The sequence below is a fragment of the Amblyomma maculatum genome, chromosome 1 (genome assembly GCF_055883805.1).
Source record: "Amblyomma maculatum isolate TAMU_Amacu chromosome 1, ASM5588380v1, whole genome shotgun sequence".
NCBI lineage: Eukaryota > Metazoa > Arthropoda > Arachnida > Ixodida > Ixodidae > Amblyomma > Amblyomma maculatum.
The window spans coordinates 40,026,689-40,037,876 of record NC_139344.1 but is presented as its reverse complement, the minus strand read 5'-3'; positions in this window follow the sequence as shown (position 1 = coordinate 40,037,876).

The following is an 11,188-nucleotide window of genomic DNA, read 5'->3' as shown; positions in this document are numbered from 1 at the left end:
TTTCTTCCTTAGCATCACCAAGCATTGGTTTTTCATTCTGACACCTTTAAACCCTTACTTTCCGATTTTTCCTTTTTTTTCGTTTTTTTTTTATTTCAGCAATTGATCAACAATTTACAAAGATTTTATTAACTCGTCATCGCCTATCGCACACCAATCAATATTCAATCACTGGAAGCACAAATTACCATGGCACTTTTTTTTTTTACGCAGCCCTCGATTATTTCCGAGACTAATGCCAACTACTGCATCGACGGCATGGGAAGGAAAGTGTTAAGCGCCAGTCCAACTTACGTCAAATTACGCACGATCCTTTTATCATAAAATAAAATGCATCCTCGCTCATTTCACCAACCAAGTATCTTCCAGTGGGATTGCGCAAACCAAGCAAACAAACTCGTGATGATCTCTCATAGGCGTTTAAGTAAACAGAAAAGGCGCACAGACAAAAAAAATACACATTACAGAACTCTGGATACTGTACCTGGATAGGGATGACGCTGCGGATTGCCGAGGGGCCCATGCACGACTCGTAGAGCAATTTGTAACTGCGCTCGGCAGCGCGGCCGGTGGGCTCCGCCACGTCTCGGCTGTCAAAATACGCTTCTAGGCGTCGCTAACAGAAACCGCCAGGGACCGAAGAGAGGTCCAAGCACAGCACACTAGGTTAAAACGTGAAAAGCGCGAACAGAACGGCGAGCGCTGACGGACGGACACGAAGCTAGACACCCTAACGAAGCGAACGGATGGAGCGAACAAGATATGGCGGCCAGCGCGGGATCAGCGTGCCGCTCACGGCTGCCAGACGTACTTTTGTAAACCCTCTATTCATCGTCCTTGTAAGCCGGCGCTTAATAGCACATCCAGATATCAAGATGCAGTAAAACAAATGCCCGTTAGCGTTTGAGTACAATGAAACTCCTGGAATATCATTAAGAAAAGCTCCACGAAAATCTCGTTTGATGGAGCATGAAAGTGGCGCAGCTAAGGCCGAGTACGCGAATGCAAAAGAGAACCGTAAAGGAAGAAACTTAAAAAAAATTAAAGCAACTATGGATGGTACAGAGTGTTTCGCAGCACGTTTGTCTCACTTATAAGTTCCACTTTCACGGCACATCTTGAGCATAGACGCGATGATCACAACAGTGCATTTGGTGATGCCTCATCGCTGTCACACGAAATCTCACCTCGCTTTCCATATCCCGCAATGTCCGAAAAGAGAAACCAACGTTCATACAAAAGCTCTTGGGGAATGCAAGAGGCGTAAAAGAAGCGTCGCTGAACATACGCGTACTGTGCGATTCATCTGGGACTAGGTTCCAGAAGCCCTGGGTGCCTTCGGCGATGCGAAGAAACGTTCAGCAGCCTCGCTGAAGACTTGCTCTACGACATTGAAACTCTCATGGTGTTGGAGGGTAGCGTGGGCACTTTAACGTTGCTTCCCGCATCCATTCTTGACACACCAGTCCAGTCCGCGATCAGGGGTGATGTCATCAAGAACTTCATGTTGGCGTGAGAGAAAAGGACAGGGCACTGGCGCCGCCTGCACTGTCCACCACCCCTCGTACGCCGGGATGCTTCCTAGACACTTTTACTGCGCCTCCTGTATTAATTCTTGATTTGTCGATCCAATCCGCGACCAGGGACGATGACAGCAAAGACACGTTCGGGCGTCGGTCTGTGAGATGACGCTGATGCTGCTCTAGCTGCTTATAACTCTCCTTGTTCTTTGGGAGGCAACGCAGGCACCTTTCTCTCGTCTCCCGTATTGTTTCTTAATTCACCAGTCCAATCTGACACCGAGGAAATGACAGCAAGAACTGCGAGGGCATCTACGTTTATACCCAAGCACGATATAGCCATTTTGTCTCACCTTCCGTATCGAATTTATATGTTTACCAGTCAGTTCCTCGACCAAGGGTGGCAGCAATATCTCCACGGTGGATAAATGGGTGTCGACTAATGCACGAGGAGGATGCTTTGCCACTGCTCTGCATGTCCACCTGAGCCTTCTCTCTCGTGTCTCATCAGGCTACTGCTGGAGGTGCACGAATGGGCGTAAACGGGCACTGATATTGGATGAATCAAATCCGCGGTGATCATATGTTGACACATTTGCTGTCGAGGCTGACCTGCACCCACAGCGATGATTCCGTGGTGTGCACCGGCCTGGCTAGGATGTCCAGCATAGGGCCACCGCGGCGTCACACCGAGGGGTAGCGGAAGTGGCCGCCTGGTTTTGACCACCACGTCAGCGCTCCGATGGTCCTGCGAGCACGTTGTTGTTGTTTTAGCATATTTCACATACCTACACAGTAGGATCGACCGATTGGGCAGCAGAGGAATTTTTTGATGTATACTTGTCTAAAAAGAAAATTAATGGAGGGGTAGAGGAAAAGAAACGAAAAGGAAAGCAACATGTGCGATGCACGTGCTCTCAATTAGATGCAACCTCTTTGTCGTCTTTTCGGGATCGCTGCCGACAAGTAACGGCGAAATGATCTGGAGTCACCGGTGCCAAATATAGCTCGAGTGCAATAAAATATTAAGAGTATTGTGCTTATTCGGAAAAGATGCGTTGCTGCGTGATATTAGTTTTCAATACATGCATGCTTTGGTACTTTTTGTGATGGGATTTTGTGGATGCGCAGCAAGACACTAGTTTCTATTAGTCCAACTATGTTCCAAACAAAAATGAAGAATGGCTTGTCTCTGATGGCGGTAATTAAGTTTCAAGTCATTGTTCGTCGTTGTCATCTTGCTCTTTTGGTTTTGCCCTCATAAAAGGCCTTATGTTATAGGAATCTCTCGGGATCGTTTGACCGGAAATGCATACTCTGATACAGACCTCGGATGACTATGCCATGCATGCAATTACGTCAAAATAATGCAGAAGATTGTGCCAATAGCTCGTAATGCTAGATATTATTCCTTGCCACCTATTGCAACCTGTGTGAGAAACTACCGATTCAGCAAAAGGGAAAACAAGATCTCAGTTCAACACCGCATCAAATAGCACTGCCGATGCTATCTGCAAGAGAACCCGCGCGTCTCCATAGGCATTCAATGGACACCACACACAATAGATCGGGAACAGGACTGCTCACGGGGCTGCTAGCGCGCAGCTACATGAATACAACCGGCATAGACTTCAGTTCAGTTCAGTTCAATTTATTTTCACCACACATGTACAGAAAAATTTTAAACCTACATGTGGCGAGGAAAGCGGGAAAAAAAGCTGCATGCGATGCAGCTTGACTGGCCCCACCTCCCCTAATGTTGGCAAGCAGAACAGCAAAAACAGCTCAAGAACATAAAAGGTCGAATGTAAGTTCAAGACGTGGGGAAATCTAGAAACAAAGATAGGCAATACAAAACCAAAATGAAGATGGATGAAAGGCAACAAATTTTTTCTTCAACTAAACATTGTATGCAAACCATTCTTCGATAATAGACGAAGTTGTTCTAATATAAGGTTAAACTTATTAAGTGCACGCGGAAGGCTAGACTGCAGCATCTGTAGGCCACAATTAGTATGTGGGAGAGGTACGTGCCAGATTTCACGAAATCTTGTGGAGCGAGACGAAGTGCTCTCCTTCAAATTGGCAATGTTACTTAAGTTGACGTGAGCATGTCCAACTCAGACCACCCTTACCAGCTGTTCTCCCATCCCCCTCATAAAAACCAACCCTTAAAACCTTAAGGGTTCTTAAAACCAACCCTAGAAAATTCTGGCGCTCAGTTAATCCCAAACCTGACCAGACTGCGCCTATCCTAACGGACGAGAATGGTTGGGCCTATTTCTTTCCATTTATTGTTTAAACATTTAGTGAACTCTTTCGTCAAGTATTCACAGACGAGATACCACTTACCAGTTCCCATATACTCACTTCTTCGTGCACACAGTTTAAGTTCTCCCAAGTTGTAATATCTGAAAACGGTGTAGCGAAGGCGATTGACAGACTTCCGCTTTCCACCAGCCCTGGCCCCCGATGGCATCACCTCCAAACTTCTCAAACTAACGTGCCATAAATCATCTTTTCTTTTGTCGCTGCTATTTCAGCAGTCACTTGACTCAAGATGTGTCCCGGATGACTGGAAGATCACTCACATCATTCCTATACATAAGGCGGGAGCTTGTTCTGATCCTACTAACCAGACCCATTTCCCTGACATCAATATGCTCCAAACTATTAGAACACATCTTGTTTTCTCACATTATGAACCATTTAAACTTAAATAATCTGCTTCTAGAAAACCAGCATGGTTTCCGGTACTAAATATCATGCCAAACATCGTTATTTGAATTAGTTATTAACCTACATCATGCACTATACATATATGTCCCTTGACACAGACGCAATTTTTGTCGATTTTTCAAGCCTTTGATTGTGTTTCTCACAAACGTTTACTGTTAAAAACTAAAAATCTGCAGCTTGATGATAACATGGCCAGATGGATCGCTGAATTCTTGACTAATCATTTCCAATCAGTTCAGATAAACGATTGCATCTCTAACCCTACACGTGTAAAATCAGGTGTCCCACAAGGGACAGTTCTCGGGGCTTTGCTCTTTTTAATTTATATAAATGACATAGCAAGTAACATCAACTTATCAATTCGCCTTTTTGCAGACGACTGCGTACCCTATAAAACAAATCTAATGCGGAAGATGCACACACACTCCAGTTGGATCTAAACAGGCTAACTGAATGGTGCTGTACTTGGCAAATCGAAATTAATGAAGAAAGAACTAATTTAAGATTTTCGCCTGTTCCAGGACTGTTACTTAGCGTGTACACAATCAACGATAAAGCTGTTGATTCTGTTTCTTCTATAAAATATCTGGGTGTTCATTTGCATTTTAATCTCTCTTGGAATGCTCATATAGACCTCATCACCGGCAAAGCTTTTAGAAAACTTGGCATGCTAAGGCGTTTACACCTCGCAAATTCTAACACCAGTCCAGCAAAAATCTATTGTAGGTATAGGAGATTTCCTACACTGGTGTAGCTGGTGCAGGTTAAACAAATGGCCCTTAAGACTGGACAGCCCCCACTACCGACGCCAAGCGTGAGCTTAGTGCCCTGGTAGGCTTCATTTCATAGTCTGATGCTCTCACCCTCACTTAACCCAACCACTTCCCCTCTAGATCTCAGGTCATGCTTGCGAATAAAGATTTATGAATGAATGAATGCGAAACATTTGCACTGCGTTACATTCAGTTTGTCTTCTCGCTAGAAACTGAACAAGTGTTACTTCGTCATTTGTTCATGGAATAACACGACGTGCCCCGGAAATTATATTTTTTAAAGCCTGCTCGAGGCTCGCCTGCTAAACCTCAGTTTGGATGTCTAGCGTAATCTGGTCGACCTGACACGGGATGGGGCTCGGGTCCACGGCTTACTAGACTTTAGGAGGCTGCCAACCTAGCGCGAAGACTTCTCACCAACTTTGAATAAACATTTATCTCTCTCTCAATAAGTGACGGCTAGATCTCCATAAAGAAACTGCAACGAAAAGACAGCAGGAATGTCAAAGCATGTTTCAACGTGACATGTACTGAACGTTTTTGCATGGCACCGTGACGAATGGCTGCCCGAAACAAGCGAATCCAGTTGTACAGTGCTTACGTGGCATCGCCGCGGCTAGTTGCATCTCAGAGACCGAAGGCAAAGACCGAAGGTGAAATAAATGACTTCGCATGCGATCTTTGATAGTTTAGCAGGTTTTTAGGAAAGAAAAAATGAGCGCATCTTTTAGGTGTAAGGACAATGTCCTTTATTCTGCAAGTAAAAAGACACATAGAACGACTGCTGTAAGAGCTTCGTGGGTCATTTTAATTGTGTACAGTTATAGTCACAGGGAAGTTATGAGCAGGTAACGCTAATGTGTTGACAGCAAATAATGTTTCGCATAAGCTATAAGATTGAAATTATACAGGAAAGACATTGGTCGAGGGCGTAGGCACTGTTCACGTTTTATTCTGCCCTGATAGCTTGTTCATGCACCGGTCTCCCGTTGTGTTTTGGGTTTCTGTAGCATTATTATCGGCATGTTCTTCAGCTGCGAAGGGAACCTGTCACACTCTGGCTGGAAGAAAAGCAAGTCTGCGCCAAGTACTCAATGTCCACTTAGCAAATTACGTTAAAGGAGGAGGAGGAGGAGAAAACTTTGAGGAAAAATTGATGTTTTTTCTTCGTGTGAGGACACTTCTCCTCAAGCCACCCCAGGGGTGGTCGTCGCTCGATGGCGTGATGGCGTGTTGCCGGCCTGGATCAGAGCTAAGCAATGCGGCCTCCCACAGTTCCGAATTGGTAATCTGCAGGCCCTCCGGCGGTTACATGTTTTCACATTTAAACATGTGTTCTAGAGCTGCCCTCTGATCACTGCAAAGGAAACATGAAGGGCTGTATTTGCCTGGATACCATTGTGCTAATATATATAGACTAAAGCACGTATTTGTCAGAAGTGTTTTGAGTAGTGTTTGTTGTAATTTGCTGAGTGTTGGGTGGAATTCTGGATATTTCAGTCTGTTGTTTTTGTACCAATTCGTCATTCCTCTGTACGTGGGGTTTCTCTCGCGAGCCGATCTTAGTTCGGGGTAACGCACCTCCTGATCTACGACGAATCCTCAGGCATACTGGTGCACCGCCTCGTTCCCAGGATGACCATCGTGAGCGGGGACCCACAGAATTTTAATCGAACATGCATTTTTAGAGTGATGAAAAGCCTTCAAAATTTCAGCTGCTGGTTGATGAATTTTACCTTTTGCAAAATTTCGAATCGCTATTTTCGAGTCGCTAAAAATGAAATTGAAGTTCGTCATGACGATTGCCAGAGCTACAGCCGCCTCTTCTGCCTCCTCTGGGGTTCGTGCTTTGTTTATCGTTTCTGAATTTTGTAAGCGATATGTGTGATCGACTAGTGCCAGGGCGTCTTATCCTCGTATTCTGCCACGTCGACATACGTCGTTTGTGGTAGATTAGAATAGTGTTTCTCTAATGATTGGGCTCTTGCTACCCGAAGCTGCAGGTGAAACTCCGAGTTCATGTTTTTAGGTAGTGGAGGGACTACAAGTATTTTGTGTATAGAACAGGGAACAGACGTTTTCTGGGAGTGCCTACCCTCGTAGTGTGTGTCGGTCTTTTGCAGTACATGTCTTTCAGTCGATGTTGCGGTCAGCCACTTGTACTGCGCCGTTAGGTGCACTTCGATCATTTCTTCTAGTGCATTACGTATTCCCAGTTGCGTGAGATTCTCGGTAGCCGTACTAATAGGAAGACTGAGTGCCGTTTTGAAGGAGTGCCGAATAATGGAGTCTATCGCTTCTCTTTCCTTGGCCTGTAGAAATAAGTAGGGCGTGGAGTATGTAATGTAGCTGAGAACGAAGGCTTACACAAGTTTTAGTGTCTCCTTTCCTTTCCTTCCTCTTTCTTTGTTTGAAATCCTCCGTATAAGGCGAGATGTTTGATTACTTATCGTTCAGAGTTTTTGGATTAAATCGGTGTTTTTGCCATTTGATTGAACGTACATGCCCAGTACGCGTAATTTTTCTACGCTCGCAATGGTGAAACCATCTATGTATATATTAATGTTTGTGTTGATGTTTTTTGTATATCTTTTTGGTTTAATAAATGAAGGTTCCGATTTTTGAGATGAGCATTCCAAGCCAATTTTGTTCGTCTCCTCCACTACCGCATCTGCAGCTTGCTACAGCGTGTCCTCAATTGTGCCGGCGTGACCCTTGGTTGTCCATAGAGTAATATCGTCGGCATAGAAAGAGTTTCCTAGATCTGGAATTTGTTCTAATTTACGTGCCAATTTTATTAAAGTGATATAAAAGAGAAATTGGGACAGTACTGGGAGCTTTGCAGTGTGCCCCTGTCTCTTAGTGGGAATTTGTTGGAATGAATAGATCCTAACTGAATTTCTGCTGTCCTACGTGTTAAGAAGGCCTTGATGTAATTATACATCCTGACGCCCACCTGCAGGTCGGACACGGCACCCATGATAGCTTTACGGGTCACATTATCAAAGCTTTTGTGAAGTCGAGAGCTAATATGGCTCTTAGCCTATTATTCATCTCAGAAGCCAATATTTCATGCTTAATCCTTAACATTGTGTCTTGCGTATACAAAAGGGGTCTGAATCCCAACATAGTGTGAGGGTACAGATCTCACTCGTCCATGTGTGACTGAAGCTTTGCCAAGGCTACGTGTTCGAATAACTTACATAGGCACGAGGTGAGGGAGATTGGTCTCAGGTTTTCTATTGAAAGCTTTTCCCTGGTTTCAGAATAAAAGTTACCTTGGCGTGCTTCCACGTTTCCGGTAATGATCCTTCATTCAAACATTCTTTGGCTAATTCGGTAAGTTGGGAGATAAAGTTTTGATCTAAGTTTCTCGGCATACTATTTGTGATCCCATCCGCGCCGAGTGTCGAGGCAGTGCGGATTTTATGAATTGCTGCTCGGACTTCTGCCTTCGTTACGTCGGAGTCGATGTGAGGGTTTGGATTACCTTTATATTCCGGTAAGGGTTCTCTGTCACGAAAGATGTTGAAATAACGAGTCTTATGAGCATTAATGATTTCCTCGTTCGTGTCATTAAAGTGAAGGATTCTTTGGATTTCCTGCTTCTTAACTCCTCTGCTGGATTCGAGATCTAGATGATGTCGCAGTAAATTCAACGCCTCTCACGTACCCATGTTGCCATTAAAGTTGTCGCATATTTGATGCCACTGCTGCTGAGCCAATTGGGAGGCGTGACTTTGAATTTCCTTGTTTTGGTTGGCTATTTTGACTAAAAGTATTTTGTTGTGTTTTTGCATAGCCCATCTTTTTTCCATAGTGTGCCTCGATTCCCACATGTGGAGTAAGTGATTGTCTGACCTCGAGCTCAGTTTCTATTTCTGTCGTGACTGTACCTACGTCCTTTAGAAGATTGGATGTCCCATTCTTGGATGTCACTTATCGAATCCGAATCGTAGTTATTCCTATGTTCTTTTAGTTTGTCCCAATCTGTGAGTTTATGCTTTCTAGGTCGATCTTTGAAATTTCCGATTCGATTATGTGGTGGTCACTTACTAAATTTTGCCTATTATTGGACCATCTAACATTCGGTAGGTTTTTTTCTGCCGTAATGTTTGGGCACGTGTCTCTGTTGAAGCTGTTTCCAATTCTAGTAGCCTGAAGGGGATTCATATATTGTGTGAAACCTCATTGCTGGAGGATCGAGGTTCATTAAGGATCTCCCTTTAGCTGTGGTCTTGGCGTGCCCCCATTCTATGTGGGGAGCGTTAAAGTCTCCCACCACGATTAAAGGGTTGTGTTTGGCTATGTTAAGGGCTTGAATGATGACTCTCTGAATTGGCGGATAGCGAGCTCTTGGATTACTGTATAGATTAAGCACGAATAAAGGCGCCTTGTTTCTCTTCGAACGGATAATTTCTAGTAGTATGCAGTCCAGATCCACGTTTTCAAGCTCGTGGTTCATGACCGTTAAATATCTGTGGACTAGCGTGGCGGTATATGGGTCCTTTTGGATGTGGAGCAGTCGATCGCACCTGCATTCTTGTAGTGCGATAATATCTGGCCTTTTGTCTGTCTTTTGCACGTGATTAACTCGGCTTTCTTTTTCAGAAACGATCGGCAGTTCCACTACCATATACCCTTATATTATTAGGCGGGGCCATGATGCATTTTTTTTCTGAGTTGTTTATTTTCTTTCTCAATTATGCTAATTTTCTTTGAGAGTTCATTATATTTAGAATAAAGGAACTGCAGCTCTAGCGCTAGGTTTCAGTTTGAGTGATTGTGGGAGTCCGCATTTGCCTAGCTCACCTGTTTGACGATGCTTGCCCCCGGGCTAGGCGTCCTTCCGCGGTGGCAGCTGCTGCTGTTGCTGCGGCCTCTGTTTCTAGACGATCCGTTCTGGTCCAGAGGTGGGAACGAATGTGAACGGTCCCTCGGTGACTTCGTGTTGCTTTGTCAGTCCAGTCCTGGCAGTGGATCTCGATTGCCTTTCTGTCTTGTTCCAGTAGTGTTTCGGATTCCTTTCGAATTTTTGCTTACACTCGCGATCTCCAGTTTGACGTTTTTCCCCGCAGATGATGCAGACCCGGATGCATTTTGTTCCATCGAATGCGGTTCTCCGCAGTAGGGGCAGATATTCTACCATGGCTCCGGGCACACGTCTCAGCGGTGTCCGACCCTTCTATAGTTGATACACGCTTCGACTTTTGGTATGAATGGAATAACTGGAAAAAGTACTCCAAAGTAAATGATGATTTCAGGTAATTCTTCCGAGTCGATAACGTGCAACTACTCGCACTCAAAGTTGGCGCGCACATCTCTCTGCGGACGCGCGCGCTACTCATCGGCGTCGTGAAAAGGTCACATGCAGCCACACCGTCGCCCCCGCCTCCTCGACGCGCACAGTGCAGCCCAGCAGGCGAGTATAAATCTAGTACACCTTGGGCCAATTTATAAAAATGCGAAAAAAGCAGCCGCACGAGTTCATTTGCTTCCTTCGTCCATGCATGCAAATACATGAAATACAGTGCCTAGAATATACTATAGTGCCTAGAATATACTGACTAGTGTGTCGAGCGCGCCGGCTGGGATGGCTCGAATAGCAATGAAAGCCGCCGGCGGCCGTGCCGAGGCGCTGCTATGCAAGAGGGTGCTGCTTCCGCACGCCAGTGCGACCGCTTGCGTGTGAACGTCGCTGGATGCCAACAGGTTGCGGAGAATATATCTGATATCTACCCCGCCGGTTCTTCGCAGGTAATATCAACATTTTCTGTCAGCACTGCTGAGTGAAGACGTTGTAGGTCTTTTGTTTTTATATTTACAGAAGAGAAAACGCAACGTTGTGCGCGTGCCAGGTTCCGATTTGTGTTCTGTATTTTGTTCTTTGCTTTCGCATTTCTGCGAAAAAGCAGACGGCACACCTGCCGATAGCAGTTATCACAGGCCATACAGTTTAGTATGCGTATGTGTTTACATATCAATAATCTGGAAATAAAGAATGGTACTCGGGACAATTTCAGCTTTTATTTCATCCGAGAAAGAGCTTTTTTTCGGCTTCTCAACACAATACAGTACAAATACACGATACAAAATACACATGCTCAATACAAGTTATGCAAACCTGCATTCGACTTTTGAGCTTTACCTTGAACT